Raw genomic sequence first — 18,662 nt, 5'->3', positions numbered from 1 at the left:
GATTGCGATAATATCGCCACTTTGTGGGGGCTTCCATTTACCGCAATGTTATAAATCAGCGCCATTTTTAGATTACTAAAACCTGAGCATATCTTTTTGCACAAGCAACGAGTGGTCCACTGTTCAGCTGTCAAAATTATATCCCAGATTGCTTGACATAATATTCGTCCTTTCTCGTTTCAAATTGAATTATAAAAAAATCTCAAATCAAATATATTAATAAATTATAAATAATATACATTCCTGTTATCCATCAGCTGTAAAAATCAAACTAGTCCTTCACACAAAAACCGGTGATAATATCGATTTCCAAAAAATATGTAGCATTGATCTATGCATTACATTTGAAGGTGTGTTAATGCTAGTGTATTATTTGTCATGTAACTTATCTATTCAAATCAAACCATTCCCTGTGTGAACACGACAGACGCGTCAGTATGAGCACTTTATAGAACAATGACAGGTCATCCATAGACAACAACTGAAGGGGCAGAAAATGTAGGACCAGTCGTTGTGAATGTATCGGCTTTCTACTTGAGTCGGCAATGTATAAATACATCGTCTCGAATCTAGTGTCACGTCTGTCTGTGGTGGCCTTAATATGAGATTCGCGGGAAAACCAAGGAATTTTTCCATTAATACATAACAGAGCCCGTGCCAGCCGATTCATGTATTAATTCATCGTCTTAAGTATCTTGAAGTGGTGAAATGTCCTGAGGATTATTGTTATAATATAATAATGTGGGGGGAAAGATAAGTCGATTATTTCTAAGAAAATTCCCTAGGCATAGTTGCCACCAAATATTGGAAAAACATTCATACTTATGAAACTTACCATTTTTATCTTACTCCAAAAGACTAATAAATGTTTTATGAGTGAGTATTATGTGCTATTCTACATCTATATCTAGCCACAGAATATATAAGATACAATTAAAATTTTGAATATTAACTACTTTTCTAAAAATATTGACGTTGATATTTCAATAATTCATGTTTTTAGTGTATTTTACAACGTTTTTATTAGCTCGTATTCTTGTTTGTCTGGTGGTTGTTTGTCCAGTACAAATCTTGCAATCGATTTTTAACTAACTTCCCGACTAGCTAGACATTTGAAATTTTAGAATATATAAGAACACGATGCCAATGCATTCTTTTAATACTTTTAACCATCCTTAAGTAGAATTGAATTCATTTTCAGTTAATTCTGTTTTGTATGGAAATTTATTTCAGAAAAATCCGTAACAAGTAAAAGACTATTATTGGTTGCTAAGGCAGTGGTCCTAGTGACTAAATTATTAATACATACGTGCGTTACTATGGAAATCAAAATGAAATGTCAAAATGACATTTCAGTATTCTATATTTATTTGTTTGTTTGTTTTTTATTTACTTCATATCAAGTACTAGTTTGAGCATATTGAGCATAATAATTCAACAGAAAATTAAAAAACTTTGTATATAAAAAGTTCTTTTTATCTTGTAATTATTTTACTTCATTTTATAAAAGCACCGATTCTTTTAAAGGAAATATGAAGGATTTCAAGTCGCACGTCATGTTCATTTTCAATAAAAACCGACCTTTTTAATGCCCATAATTAAAGCTCATGCTAATCGAGCGGTAATGTATTATATTGGCTTATAATTTTATTTTGTGGGTTCCGAGCTTGAACCCCTGTTCTGACAAATTCATATGTTGTTTTTCAATGCGTGTGTTGGCTACCATCAATTTCTCCTAAATCTGTTAATACTACATTAATTCTGAAGACCCATGTGATCATCTTAGGATCGAACGTAGTATAGTAATATAATATGTTTCTAATTAAAGTTCAAAATGTTTTTATATAATTTTGAAGACCAGGATGTCCATGGAAAAGAAATATTATTAGAAACATAGAAAGGGATATTCATTTTGATTATATAAGACAAAAATATTTCTAGAATGATTTTACTGCCTTTGAATTGGTACCTAACTAGTGGCAAGTAAACATTTACATCAACCTTTCAAGAGTTTATCAATTAATATGGAAGTCCCTACGTCTTGAAGCAGAAATTGTGCTTTACATAATTATATATGTGATACTATACTAACTGTAAACGTGCATTTTTTACTAAGCATTTCCTTTATTATTGCATAAATTGACATTGAAGGAATTATTTATTCATTAGATATGTGAACCTTTGAATAAATGATAACTTACGCGAGGCTAAAACGAAGGTGTATGTACCTTTAATATATTATATTTTCAAGAGAAAGTGCCTTACTATTTTTTGAGAATGATTATAAAGCTAACTCGGAGCGACTTTTTAAAATTAAAGTTAACATCTTGATATTATGTACGTGTCGTCACGTATGAAATCCTTGCTAAAAATATATACAATATTCTGCAAAATCTTCGTCTAAATACATAAAAATATACAATAATACCCTCTCTTACCATATAATGAACGAAGGTTAAAGGTCACCGCAGAGTGGAGGTAATATTTTATATTAACCAATTAATTTGGACTTTGAATTAAGAACTTTGAAAGCAGTTCGATTTTCAAATCAAAATGTTGTATGTAAGGTTGTATTGGTAACATTACGTTCATTATTTTCTTCTTCTATTGGCAGCCCCAAAAACAAAATGGCAGCTCGAGTTTGATGTACAGACCTACGAACTTATCTTAAGAATGGATGGGAGAGCCACAGTCTATAACTACCCAATCAAGAATCTGACATTCGAACGACGTTTTCAAAATGGCGTCCATATGGTAGTTCGTAGTTCCCTTTATGACCATTCTTTAGATAATTTTGTAGGACTGTATGTTGCTTTATTAACATTACCTACGTAAGTAACTATCCGTGTTTTGTAATCTTCTTCTTCTTCTTCCACGGCGCTACATCCCGGGGTGGGATTTAGCCTTCTCCACAATCGCTCTCCACTCACTCCGGTCTATCGCCATACGTCTCCAGTTACCAGGTCTTCCTATATGAAGCCAGTCCTCTTCTACGGCGTCAGTCCATCTCCTTCTTGGTCGGCCTCTGGGTCTCTTCCGTTGGGGTAGCCACTTCGTCATGATTCTTGGCGCTCTAACTTCAGGCATTTTCTCCACATGTCCCACCCATCGTAGTCTTTGGGACATACAGTATCTTATGATTGTTTGTTGCTCAATCAGCTCTTCTAACTCGTGGTTCATTTTTATTCTGTAGTTCCCATTTTCCAACGTGGGTCCAAAGATTTTTCGGAGTATTTTGCGATCGAAGACAGCTAATTTATTTTCCTCGTTTTTTGTTAAGCATCTCACAGCTATAAGTGACTACTGGCCTTATAATTTTGTTAATTATAAGTGTTTTGTAATCATGTATCTTAAAAATAATAGTTAATGTCTTTTGTCTTAATAATAGTTTAGTCTTAATAATAGTTTGTCTTATTAATAGTTTTTGGCTACCTACATAAAATTGACGAGGAAATATTTTTCCACGGGTAGGTATATAGGTAAATTTTATATTCAAATGTCGGCTTTGATACGACAATATAAATGAGAAACATAAAATGTCAATTTTTAGTGTACTTTAATTATACACTACTCAACTATACGGTGTTAAGTATTAATGGCTTATTTTGGTAGTATGTGCACATAATATTATCATGTGTGCAATTGGGTGAAGCTGAAATTATGAAGGAATGTCATAATAGAGATGGGAAGTTTTCTTCAAATAACTCTGCAATGCGAAGTCACTTGTAGCTAACGTCTTTTGTCAGTTTCAATTTCGGACATTTAGGCTCCACCACGGTAGTAGAAGATTTTTTCAAACATCTTTGATATGAACCGATTTATTTACGAAGAAAAATATTAGTTTTACGCCAGATCAAAAACACATTGGCAGACTGAACTACCAACCTATGGATTCGAACTCGGTCGCTAATCTCAGCCACCGTGGGTGCGAATAATCAATTATACATACGACTCGATGCAAATATATCAAGGTTAAAATAAAAAAATATGTCATATGTACACAAACGACTTGAAAAACGCATGTGGCATCATGTCAAAATAGTCGAGCATCATTTTGAATATAGAACTCAAAAACATACAATAAATGAATATAGCATTATTTTGTTATTATCGACCTGCCTTTTGTTTAATTAATATTTCTATGTTATGTTCAATACATATAAAATTATTAAATTTAAAATAATACTATTTTTCAACAAATGTACAATATGGCTAGTCCTACTTACAAAAGCAAAACAAAGGTCGCATAAACTTTAATTGTAAAAAATATGTAAGTACCCGCCTACCGAATTGGTTAATATAATAAAAAATTCAGAAGAACACAACAGCCGTGTTAGTTGGTAATACTGAATTCTATGCATTTTTATAAGTTTATTGGTTTACAATTTTAATCATACCATCATTTAGAAACCACAATATAAAATAACGCGTAGTGAAAAACTATTTGAATTCAATATTTTTTGATTTGGTTCATATGAGCGCTATAAATAAGTGAATGTAATGTGTTCATTTATTTGTTATGTAACTGTTTTGGTTGGAAAAACTCAGCAACACTCTTTGAACTTCTGACGTAGGCACTTAAATTTCTATTGAATATTGGGTAGTCAAAGTTTGTAAGCACCGCCGGCGAAAAAAAAATAATTTCTGTGAAACTGTCAAATTTTGTATTATTTTGTATTTTCCTTTATCTGCGGCTTATAAGTAGTATATGGTTTTAATAGCCCCATGAGACATAACTGATTTATACTTTAATAAGTATAATAAATTAAATTATTAATTACATAAAATACATCATCAGACCATGAAACGGCTGGAAATGTAAAGTTTATTATTTTACGGAACAACGGAAAGCATTTTTCAATTTTTCGAAACTGACGAAAGAACTGCCCAAAGCGAAAAGAATGTTTGACTTTTTAAAACACATAGCATGGCTCATATATACTCCATAAATAAACTTTGGTTTTTGTCGGTAAGGTTATGTTTTCATTCTTGAATTCATAATTTTTTCAAAATCGCCTATGAAAATTAGCTCGGTTCCCGCCTGGCTTTCTGTAAACCAACATGTACTGAATTTTTTAAATGTGACGATTGTTCGTTTACTTGCAAATCTAATGATTTATTTTTCTCTATTCCTTTGGAATAGCATAGCGCCCCCATGTCTTCGAACACACCCTCGAGTTTTCGAGCGCCCACTTTGAGAATCACTACTCTATAAAAGCGTCATTAGTATAATATGATAAGATTATACTAGGTACCTAGTTCAAGCAACAAAAATAAGCCTTTCTTATTTATATTTTGCCATATCGATAAAATTGAATAGAAAAATACATGCATAAAGGCATTTACGTGGGTATTATTATTATTTTCACCCAGTTGTTTCGTTTCAGATTACCATAAAAAGCGTGTCTCTTATTTTTTCATCATATTCTTAAAGCTCTTTTGTTACGCACTCAGTGTTGAAATGTGAAAAAATCGTATTCCCGAAAACTCACAGTTAAAAAAACTCCGTTAGAAAACAGTGATAAAAACAGTGTCTTTTAATAAGGCAATGCTGTCTCGGGGGAGTTCAAAATAATGCTCTACCTCAGCGTTTCCCAATTCGCTTTGTTACGCGGAACCCCTTAAAAGGTCATTTTCTCGCTGCGAATTTCGTGTTTGGGTTCTGAACATAATCTGTAAGTCATGTTTTACTCATTTACTGTATTAAATCCAAAATTGCAACTTACGTGATGGTACAAGTATTTTATATCTCTCATTCATATTATTATTTGTGTTTTTTGTGAACTCTTCATCGTCACTATAAAGGCATGTGTCCATAAAATTGTACGTAATAATAACAGGTGTCGGTATATCGTTGAGATCAAATTCATGTCTAAATAAAACACTAAAAATATGTAATAAAAATCACCGGAACACAAGGGTAAAAAAGAAGAAAACAGGTGAATAGGATTGAAGAGTAGGTTAGTAAGTAGATGCTTATGAAATGCTTCACTAACAACGCGTCATTTTTGTATCTCAATGCCATCTGTTTTCGGTACAACGGCTCACGATAAACTGTGATATGGCGAACTGCACTACTGAACTGAACTACGTACACTCGGTTTTAGTTCTTCACAGGGAACTCAGAAATAATGGGAACTGAAATACCTAACGGATAAGGCGATAGCAGGTAACCGACTCGAGTAAGGAAGAATCCGGGTTAAACTTACACACGTGTCAAGAATACGTTGTACGTCGAATACACACACTATTGCACGTGCATAATGCGTGCTTCATTTTCGTAGGACACTCACACATTCAAAAACCCTGCATCAACATGTGGCGTATTGAATATAGCCTATCGGTATTATATTTATTATCTGTTCTGTGATTCTTCACTACCACGTATATACAGCGAACTTAACATGTGCGTTAATCCAGGGGTTTTAGGACATTCTTGTGATCGTTTCGTGCCCCCTGTATATTGTATGGCAGAATTTATCAATATTGCCATTTCATTAACTAAGTGACAAGCAATATTTACACAGTGAGCCCAACATGCACTTTTCCATGCCACGTTGCGCTACTCGTAGATTTTGCTCTTACATAAAGGGTACTTACCGCAGTTCAAGTATTCTAACGATGAAAAGCAGAAACGAAAAGTCGAACGGTTTTGTGTCTTTTTTGTGAGTTTTATTTATCGTGACTGTAATGATCAACATAAAATTAACAATTTGAGCTACTTACTTCCTTTAACACAATTTTAAGTGTGATTGAAATATTTTGGCTAGCCATCATTAATCCCTTTGTCAAAATCATATCTTAGAAAAGCCAATAACCGTCGCGGAACCTCGTTTGGGAAACGGTGCCCTACCTGGTCGACAAAGAGAATCGAGAGATTCAATTTGAAAATGAAGATTATAATCTAGACTTTTCTTCTCTACATTGTCCGTAAAAAGGAATCTCCATTTTATTATTTATCTCGACTCTTTTTAAGAAAAACGAAACTATGTCTAAGTGAATATTTTATTCTGATCTGCGACGTACAATCGCGATCAGAACTTTTACAGAGAAAATTTCAACCACTGTTATTGAGGCCACCATTAACCATTCACAATAAATGTTAGTTTTTATTTATGTTATTTTCAGTAATGGCAGAGAATTAATTGGAAAGATATTCTGGAATCAAATTATTGCTTTGTTTCCTGTCATTAATCAATAATTAAGTATTCATTGCGATCAATTTTCCATAATGTAACTAATTCCTACTAGCTGTCTGGTACTGCCCCCTATAGGAGCGTATCCAGAAATTTGTACGTAAACAGTTCACCGCAGGGCACTTATTCGTGCGCCGAAGTACGTGAAACATGAGTTCGTGTAACATTATTTTAATCAAATGACGAGTTCTTAATTGAACATTCACCGTATGCTACAACATGTGGCGAATTTTATGAGATGTATTTACTAGGTTAGGTTAGGTTATGTTAGGGTATGTTAGGCTAGGTTAAGGTTAATCTAATTGGAACAGTACTATTTGCAAACTATTGCTGCATTTTGTACGATACATACAAATGTATTCCACGGTAAAATGTTCAAAGAAGAACTCGTCATTTGATAAAATGTTATACGAACTCATGTTTCACGTACTGCGGCGCATGAATAAGTGTCCCACGATGAACTGCATACGTACAACTTACATGTAACCCTACAGGAGTGAATGAGGTATGGGGACGGCTATTATTTCAGAAGTGAAATTTTTTATTTTGATTTTAATATATTAAGTACAAAAAAATATATTATTATATAGCACTATTAATAACTAATTTTTAAATAGGTTTTTATAAAATTTGGGTTGCTCATTCCACTAGCAAACTTGTTAGTTGCGTAATTTTTAGACATTATATTTCTACCCATGCATAATACTATGTAGACATATCAATATTTCACAAATTAATACAATTTTTATCTAAGTTGCGGAAATATCTTTTTATATATTAACACAAAATTTTAATTTAATAATTTTACCACAAGTCTTTTTCATGATCTGAAAACAGATCCCTATTATTTTAAGGAACCACTTCAAATTATAAATTAATTAGGAATATAATAGCGCCTGTACACGTGCATTGATTTACTGCAACAAACTGTATGTATTTTAAACGATCGCGATAATAACTGTTTGCCTACAAATAAAAGCGCTGACTAAAAGATAAATGACGGCAGACATTTTTTTTTATTTTCTAAAACTCTTTCGGGACAAGGAAGTGTGGTACTAAAAACTTTTCATTCTGACACGTTTCTAACGTCATGGGAGGCGGCCGTACACAAACCTCGGTTGCATATATACATGGCGGGTGGAGATGGGGCAACTCAAATCATTGTCCCGCCAATCTCATTCCTCAAGCGTAAGCGCAAACGCGCTGTTGTCATTTTATAGTGCTATTTGACTGGTTGTGAAAATTGGTAAACGTCAAAAATATTTTGCGCGGTGTACTTAGTTCGTTTTTTTCCGACAGGTTCGGCATTATCGTTCTACTGCGCAGGCGTAGATATCTAACAAATTCCAACTGTCTGAACTCTTGTGATCTATGTATGCAATCTTGCAACTCGATAATACGTGTTTACGCGTGCATTTTCTTGTAATGTCCGCGATAATACGTAGGTACTGTCAGCAGTAAATCCATCCACGTGTAAACAATTCAGTGGCGACAGGTGGAGGTAGGCTGCGAAGATCTGACATAAATACTCCACACTAAACTTTATCAGTCATACGTATTTGTTTTCATTGAAATAAGGTTACAATAATAATTTACAGATTAGATAATAGTCAAAAAGTCCTCGTCTATCTATAAAATATCTAAAATTATGCAATTAAATCATACATAACTTTGAATATTTTATATATAGAATAATATATTTTTTCTATTATAGTTTGGATTAGGCAGAGCTTAATGAATTTTAAAAAATGAACCAACAATATGACGTGTAGATAATACAAATAATGTATTCTTAATACAACGAAAATAAATAAGTATGAATGAAAAAGTGTGCACAATTTTGTCGTATCGCCCAAAATATACTAACACTATTATGGTTTGGTTTAGTCAGTGTTTAATTGATTTTTAAAAATTAACCAGTAACATCTGTAAATTGTAGTCTTAGTTCAATAAAACAAATACGTATGACTAACAAAGTTTAATATGCACTTTTTATGGCGGATCTTGACAGCCTACATCCACCCTTCGCTACTAGTACACATTTATTATAACTGTAGATATTAAATTTAAAACTTCCACGTAAACATGTCAAGGTGGGGCCAATTTGATTTAATTAAATCTTCCGTCAAGTTAGACGTCAAATTTAACAGTCTGGGCGCGTCGGTTAGACGGGTGGTTGGGGAAGGAAAAAATAAGGACATTCAAATCTTTGGAGACGAAAAAAGACGCCCTCCGCTGGCGGTGGAAGAGACATAAAAAACGTCGTAAAAATTCGGTGGATTTTTCATTCTTACGGTAAGGCAGCGTAATGACTTACAAAGTAGGTAAATTTGAAATCGCGGAACGTAGAAATCCCTCTGAAATACTTACAGTGCAAGAAATAAATTGTGCGAAATCTTTTTTGCCTCACTTGGCATGTGGAAGCCCCTATAAGGAGGATAATATTATGATCCTTTCTGTGTATGTATGCTTACTCGCGAATATCTAGTTATAATTGCACATTTTTTCACTTCTGTAGTAAGATGGCAATCCCCAATATGTCCCTTTTTCTAAATTGTTCAGGTCAGCAATTTTAAGCTTTGACGGGCTCGGAAAAATCAGAGTTTTAATTTTGAAAGCCTTACTTTATTGTTAAATGTGTATAAAATAGTTGTTTACAGAGGGATATTTTTTAAATTAAGGTATCTATAGAAAAATGCTGAAATTTTCCAAATATCTCCGTGATTTCATACATATCATATTCTATCATCTAATCCAGGTGGCAAAACATGATATGTCATGACAATTGATAAAATTACATAGTTGTTTATTGTATTTTTAAGTTAGTTTTAAGGTTATTTTAAAAGAAAGAAGACTGCATGTTCTGACAAACATAATAATATAATTTTATTGTTATAAAAAAATCACATCATCTAACGCGAAAGACAAAAAGTTTACAATTGTTTTACATTAAACATCACTGGTTGGATCTAAATCTTCTTTATTGGTCGGATGGAGCCTCTTCCGTCGTGGGTAACTTTACAGGGTAGTGAGTACAGGTTTAGATACATATCGTATTCTGCCAAATTGAGAATTACAAAAATGGTGACCAAATATGATATATTGTCACACATGTCATAAATTGCCTTTTTTGCCAAATATTGATACAGCTTATTTCTCCGAATATATAAGACCTAGACATACCATATTTTGACAGCTTGTAGATTTCACCTAGACGAGTCTGATGGTATACATAACTCAATTTGCCAAAAAAACTGACATACTATTGGGTATTGCCATCTTACTACAGACTTTTAAGTTAGAAAGTCAAATTTCTCCATCGACTCATATTGTTACCGAGGTAATCATAGAATTACCCGACTGTCAAACTAAGGATTGCAAACAAAACAATAATAATTATTAAAGTGCAAATAACGGAATTCAAGCGTATTTTGATATTGGTCAAATAATATAATAATATGCCACCGATAAAGTCATCCTATGATTTTACAAAACACTAAGGAGCTTTAATTGATAATTACAAAATTATGCAATAGAATTAATACGTAAATGTACTTACTTATCTAGTTTATCAGAAAATGCCATTTTGTAGGAGACTTATTTCAAATTTCAAATATTCTCTGTAAATACAGGAAAAGTCTGGATGTATAACTTAGTGAGTACTTATTTACATCTCTTTTCAACTACATTTCTCATATTTCATTAAAACATAATTACCTAATAACATGATATTTTAATATTTCTGAGTTATGTCAGTATTTTATTAGAACATTTGACATTTTTTTTAAATACTGTTCTATGTAGTTGTTTAGATCAGTGTTTCTCAACCAGTGGTTCGCGAATTTTTGTAATAATAATTCCAATAAAATCTTCAAAACCCATTAACTTTGTTATTAAAATAGATTAATTATTTTACGTGACGAAATCAATTGCGACCAGACGTTATTATACGTTACTATATAAATAACATTTTTACTTCTGCGTTGGTGGTCCGCAAAAGTTTCTCCTATTCTCAATCGTCCGCAGGTGTAAAACGGTTAAGAAACACTGGTTTAGATCACTGTTGGTGTGGTAACTTAGTTAAAACTAAAGAGTTTCTAATATAAATAGAAAGTGCCTTATATATTATTTCTGTTATGACATTTTAAATTATTTAGCAAGCACTGAAGCATGGTTGAGTTGGTAAACTCCACAAATATGAATATTATTCACACAATATGGCGGCTATTTATGTCCATTATGATTACTTACTCGAGTCCAGTTATACACGGTTTTATATCATTTTATACGATTTTTCAACTAAATAATAATGCCGAATCAGGCTGATTATATTCTGCTCATCAAGGCGGTTTGTCTTTTTATACGCCATAAAAATTGTCAAATAATTAATGTCAGCAGTAGTGTGAAGTTTTCTACAAATTCGTTTATTGCTCTTTCTTATCGCTTATTCTTTGCATCAATTTCATACATTTAGTCTCCATCTCTATAGAAGGTTTTAAACAGTATTTTACTAATAGTTATTTATATTAATATTAAGTAGATAGATGGTCTGTCAATTGAAAGATTGGTATATTTGTCTGTTTAAGATAGTCGAACATAAATATTCGAATTTATACCTACTTAAATTTAAACTAACATTAATGGGGACGGCATTCAAAGTCTACATATGGACGGCACTGGCCACTATAAAATGATGCCAGTATACAACGTGTGAATGTTCAATGTACATTTTTTTTATTTAATCGGAAAAAATACATAAAAATGTTTCTTCATTCCCAAAAAAAAATGTGCTTTAACGATCAAGAATCAAGTGATTCGCGTGTGATTAGTTTATACGAATCACACGCAAATTACTTTTACTCTACCTCTACTTTTGTTCTTTCTCCTTTTCTTTCTAAATTCTTTCAAGAATGGTGATAGTCTAACCTAGCCATTCTCAACCGCTGTGTCTCGGCACACTGGTGTGTTATGATAATGTAATAATAATTGTAATCAAATAAATATCTAAACTCACAGCTATTATTAATTTAATTTAGCGGCTTTCCTAATATTGCTTATGCATGTGTGTCACAATTGCGAATGTCGTATCTCTCGTACAACTGGTGGAACCGATCCATTGGTAACAAAATGATTCTGTAGTAAAATGGCAAAACACTATAATGTACGTTTTTCTAAATCGTTTAGAACAATTTTAAACTTTGAAAGATATTCAAACAATCACATATTGGCACAGCTTATTTCTCCCAAACTATAAAACCTAGACATACAATATTTTGATATTTTGTAGATCTCACTGAGACGAGTCTGAAGGTATAAATAACTCAATTCGTGTCCGGAAAGTTGTACTCTTTGGGTCGTATTATAGCACTGAGATAAAATTCATGTCTAAATAAAACACGGTTCTTGTCGGTTTACAGGAAGCCAGCGGCAAACAATTTTGAAAACAGCCAATACACTGGATTAATTGTCAGGTTAGGTTAGGTTAGGCTTTGCTTAGCAATATGTTATTCTTGAATTCATGAATTTTGCCAAAATTAGAGATACGGTCATCTCTTTCCGATAAGAAAGCTCACGGCGAACTGTGCTACGGTGAAATGTAATACGTACAATTTACATGTAACCAACTTAATTTGCCAAAAAACGGACATATATTATGTTTTACTTCTTATTAAAGACCATATACAATTATTTGAAAAAGTTGTCGAAAGTACATTAAAATTATTGTATGAAACAATTAAATTATCTGGTATTAAAATCTTGAATCATGGCTTACCACTTATAAGAGTTTAATCGGAAAAAGACTCATATTTTTATATTTTGTTTATCAGCACAGCCATTATTATCGAAAGTAATATACTTAATCAAATAGAAAAGGAAAATTTAATCATTAGTATATTCATTATTATGTACATCACTTTTCTTAAAATTATATTAAATTGGGCGTCTATTATATTAATTTAGGTTATCGTAAATAATTTTATAAAATATTAAATATTACTTACATAGTTTTAATTGTTTTTTTACACGATGTAAGTACCTACCTTGGTAATAATGTAATTCTAAACAATTTATTCTATCAAGAAACGGAAACTTTCACATTCTTAAATATATTCTATTAAAATCAAATATATTACCTACAATCTACATAATATAATTATTTTTTAACAAAATAAACTTTAAACCGTGTTTAGGTTTCCACTCCCCAAGACTCTTCTTCAATTATTAATATAAACAAACACTAGAAAGTAATTTGAATATATACATAATACAAGTATTCAAAATATCCTGCAATTTACATAAGTATAAAACAAAATAAATCTTTGAAAAAACTTACCCCACAGAAAAGACGGATGGGTAATGTTTTGAAAAGTTCACTCGAATTCGCACGTTTTTCGTATGATACGAAAACCACGAGACGTCGTTACGCCTGCAAACGAACTAAACAACTGTCAGAACTGTACTGTAAAGTAAATTGCCTAGCAAAATTGTATTAGGCGCCGGCGCATTTCTTTCGGAACAATATTTTTTTTTAATTCGTATGAGAATTTTAGTATACATTCTAATTGCATATTCATTGTGTAAGTACGTCATTGACGAGGTACTTTTATAATAATATTAGTATTTATAAATGTACTTATGTAAATTCTACGAAGGATATTTAGACCGGTTAAAAAAAATCAAAGTTGGCACATCCATACGAATGTTAGACTATGCAAACAATTTTAGGCCCAATATAGGCAATGTCTTGTATATGCGATGTATCTAGAGCTCTTCATAAAGTATATGAAGGAACCCTTAGGAAACCCCGGGCAATGGGCGGAAAACGGGTGGACGGAGTGTTACCAACTGGAGAGAGATAGAGCTCAGGATAGAGATACCTAGAGGATGGTTGTGCAGTCGGGCATGGACCTGAATGGTATGTAGCACCAACTTTATCAAGTAAATATGCACAAATGTCGACCAGAGGAATCCAAAGATAGTAATGTTTGAAAAAACTAGGTAAATTTAATTGATTTATTTTATTTAATTATTGTCCATATATGCAATGAATAATTAAAGCTGTAATATTGTCTCAGTGGTGAATGGTGAAGGTAGGCTGTGGATATCCAACATAAATAGTGCACACTAAACTATAATAATTCTAATATAAAACTATAGTCATAATTATTCGTTTTCATTGAACTAAGAATACAAATTGCTAATGGTATTGGTTAGTTTTTAAAATTCATTTAAACATTGCCTAGACCAGGGGTCGGCAAACCGCGGCTCGCGAGCCATATGCGGCTCTTTGGGTATTGGCGTGTGGCTCTTTGCCAAATTCCCAATTCCCAATTTTCATTTTTTGTCATTGATTTGTACACTTATTACAGTATAACCCCTATTTTACGTTTTTTAATTTTAAAATTTTTATTGAAATTTTTATTTTTTATTAAAAAAATCATGTATTGTTTCATCCAAGGCCTGAACAAAAACGATGCATGAGTGCGAGTGAGAAAGTATTCGGCACCCTTACAATCTCTGTAACACGCGCTAGAGTAAGATAAAAGGTCTACATATCTTTCGGCTTGTTTCCAATAGTATCGCCATCAAATCGGGGCGAAACGCTTCACATAGCGTCGATAACTTGCAAGCTCGAGTTGCTAAAATTGATATTTTTTGTGTTAAACATAAAGTCAATGGTAAAAATTTTTAGTTAATTAAGTAGAAAAGATGGTTCTGTGTGTTGTCTTAAAATGTGGTAGCCGTACTGATAAGCAAGAAGATGGTATTACGTTTCATAAGTAAGTTGATACATGTTCGTGATAATTTATTTGTATTTTATTATATATTTTAATATCAGTGACCTAGTGTTTCTTTAAAATAATTTAAATTGTGGATATATTTACCTAATGGTCGCACTTTGACCGCTTAAAAATACTATATAACGTAAAAAAATAGAAAAATATATTTTAATTCTGAGCGTCTAGTGCGAGCACTTTGGGCGAGCACTAGCGAAATGGTCTATGGTCTCGAACATTTGTAGACGAATGTGTTCGCTCGCCCACAAACCAAACGCAAGGCACGCGGCTTCATTTAGCAATGCAACGTGTGGCGTCTAGATGTATCTATAGTCTAAGGTTTCATCACATTTTGTTATGTAATTCTCACCTTACGCCGTTCGAATGTCACGACCCAATCATAGTCAAGCGCGCGTAACTAGCATATTTTGAATATTTCCGACGTAAATCGCGGGAAAGAAAAACGTAAATGCGGGTATTAAATGTACTGAAATACATCAGGACTGAAAAAATTACACGCAATTGCCAGGAAAACGTGAATTCCGGGCACGTAAAAACGAGGTTATACCGTATATTATATAATGATATTATCGCGAACCTAATTTTTCCTCCAGAATGGTTGATGCAAAAAGGTATGATTGTTGTTGTTTTAAATCCGCCCATTGCAAAAGTCGACAAAATAAATTTTTCTCTATTTGATATTGACACGAGCACTTTTGAAATATAATTTTATTAGTGGATTTAACAAGCAAAGTGTTATGGAGCTCCAAATATGTAGGTCTTGCCACCAAAATTAAGGATTTGGAGAGAGAAAAATGCAATTTAATTTCACAACACAAGTGGTTATTCTGTAAAAATTATATTTATAATTTCGACAATAAAAATATATTAACGTTAGTTTTATTCAGGAAATCTTCTTCGCTTAATAAATAAACAATTATAAAATGTAATTAATTCATTAAATTAAACCATATTTATAAAAATATACGTATGGCTCTCGAAAGTTTTTTTAACCATTGTGCCATTCATATTTGGCTCCTTTGGTCCAAGAGTTTGCCGACCCCTGGCCTAGACCACACCAAAATAGGAAAGGTAAGTTGCGGAGATACAATAAAAATAATCCACACTTTATCAGTCATACTTACAGTTTTCATTGAACTGACAATACAAATTGCAGATGCTTTTTAAAATTCGATTAACCCCTGCTTACCAAACCATATTAGTAGATAGAAGAATATTTATTATCTAAACATCTATAATGGTTTGCTGTATGCAGTTTAATTAAATTTAAAAAAAAACTAACCAATACTATCTACAATTTGTATTTTTTTTTGTCAATGAAAATAGATATGCTTAACTGACAATGTTTACTTTGCACTATTTATGTCGGAACTTCACAACCTACATTCACCCTTCGCCACTGTATTGTATATATTTTATCAGTTTAAAATGTCCCATTGAAGCAGATGAAACTGGTCCAGATTATTATTAAATTATGTGGAATAAGTACTTCATATTGCAGTGGCAAAGGGTGACTTTTGGAACGAGGTAGCCTGTGGAGATCAGAGAAAAATACCACACTTACAGGAAGATGACACGATATTACCAATTCATTACGACACACTGATTCGATGAAATTTCAATAACTCATTGACAACATAAAATTGAGCGATGTGGTTAAATTATCTATTTTCCTAAACTTATACACATCAAAAATCATTAGATAAAATTATTTCTTATTTTTAAAAACAATCTATATTCATTTATGTGATTGAATGCCATAGAAATTATTTTTTTAAATATATTATATGCGAAGATTTAGGCTTACGCATTAGAGCCTATCATTTTGCATACACTGCTCCAGACATCCTGAAGTCACGTGACATAATGTCCATACAGAAAAAACATCACTATTCCCGGCAAATAATTAGACAAATTTGTATATGACAGATGTCGCACTGTGGTATATATTTTTAAACTTTTAACCTGTAATCCGTATTTATTTGTAATACATTCTTACTTTCCTACATATATGACAGATGTCGTTGCCAAATAAAATTATTTTTATTGAATAAAGTGATTATATAGATACGTCAATATCCAATAAAAAATTATTTTTCTTATGAATGTAGGCTTTAAATTATCGCCTAGTTTGGAGTCTTCGCCACTGACATATTATATTTTAATTAAATGAATAAATTTAATAACTACCATGAGAAAAGCTTTTCCATCCTACATAATGGAGTGAGCTGCGCATAGTTAACCAATGGCTGATGAAGTTACAGTGATAAATTGTGTTTGGTGAATATTAAATACTTACTACTAACGTACTACCTGTGCTCCTGTATGGCTCTGAGACATGGCATCTTACTAAGCTTCAAAGGTCTCGGCTTTTGAGCTTCGGGAATACATTTCTCCGCCAAATCTTAGGGGTACATTGGTACGTCCGTGTTACAAACTGGGACATGTGTTCCGGATGCCGACAGAGAATACGAAACTTCATACCCCTGTGGCACAGCCTCAAGGGTTCTGTCGCCGTGGCTGGGCCCCCTCACCCTGCAGCGGTGCTACAAAAGTGATCTAAGTGCTGCAGATCTGGCATGGCGTGAGGCGTAAGAGTTAGCTATGGACCGAGAGAAGTGGCACGCACCTGTGCTTGCCCTATGCCTCAATATTGGGGCATGACAGGGTGAAAGAAGAAAAAGAATATTGAATAAAGATATTACTATATTCTGTAAAATGAAGTACTTGTTGAAATTATTAAGAGAGTATAAATAAGATTTTATTTGTTTATTTTCCTACTCGTTTTAAAACAAAATATCATTACTACTTAAATTAAACTAAAATAAGATATTTATAAATATTAAAAAATATATATTATTGTCACCTCAATACTACAACTAGAGGCTGTATTCTATAAGCTGGCGTTCACGTAACGTCGTTCGCGGACAGAGAGCATTGTGCCATCACGTTCGACTGCCGCAAGTTTTCAATGGGAGAGAACAAGAGGGAATGCAGTGCTGAATGCTGAAGCGGGAGGGAGGGGAAACCGCACGCCAGTTTATAGAAGACAGACACTAGATAACTTGATTTTCACTGTTTTTGAGATAGCTATTGAATATGATTCTACATTTCCTTTTCTACAAAATGATAAAACTACGTAAGTCAGAAGTTAATGGGAACTGTATTAATTTTGTGTTTGAAAATATTATTTAACTTTAAAACCATAAATGCATTAAATAAATAAAACGATATATCGTATCTACAATATTTTTTTATACAATTGAACATTATTGAATTGTTCCCAATTAAGCCTCAATTACATTGAGCTTCTTTAGGAGCTGTTTATTGGCGAATTTACAATCTGCCTGTAAAGTCGCCCAGTGTAATCATCGAATAAGCTAATAAGCAGGTTGTAAACACTCTACCGAGAAAAGTTGAAAGCCGGTCAACTTTACACGCTACACGCCGGTGTGTGGGCCTACTGCTTCTGCGCAGTAGAGAGCAGTACCAACCTCCCGGTAACAAAACGAACTATGTTCTGTCAAAATAGTCACTGGCTTGTGGCTTCTCAGCGAATGGAAAGTTTTGTGTGTAATCATAAAATTGCAGTAGCTGAATCGCCCGCTTTTAAATTCGCCAATAAACAGCTCGTAAAGAAGCTCAATGTAATTGAGGCTTTAGACAA

At 32.8% G+C, this 18,662-nt stretch overlaps 1 protein-coding gene across 1 annotated transcript in view; it reads right to left on the bottom strand.

Moving 5' to 3' along the window:
- Positions 1-13,630, bottom strand: part of LOC147073325 (uncharacterized) — a 571,070-nt gene extending 557,440 nt beyond the window's left edge. Inside the window, exon 1 of the mRNA XM_085945427.1 lies at positions 13,531-13,630. The gene's annotated coding sequence lies outside the window, so the exon portion shown is untranslated. The remainder of the gene's footprint in view (positions 1-13,530) is intronic.
- Between the last annotated feature and the right edge of the window lie 5,032 nt (positions 13,631-18,662).

Source organism: Rhyacophila brunnea, unplaced genomic scaffold (genome assembly GCF_057557595.1).
Source record: "Rhyacophila brunnea isolate RB1 unplaced genomic scaffold, BYU_Rbru_1.0 scaffold_18, whole genome shotgun sequence".
Classification (NCBI taxonomy): domain Eukaryota; kingdom Metazoa; phylum Arthropoda; class Insecta; order Trichoptera; family Rhyacophilidae; genus Rhyacophila; species Rhyacophila brunnea.
Note: the sequence above shows the minus strand (reverse complement) of the source record. Positions and strands in the feature narration are given on the sequence as shown.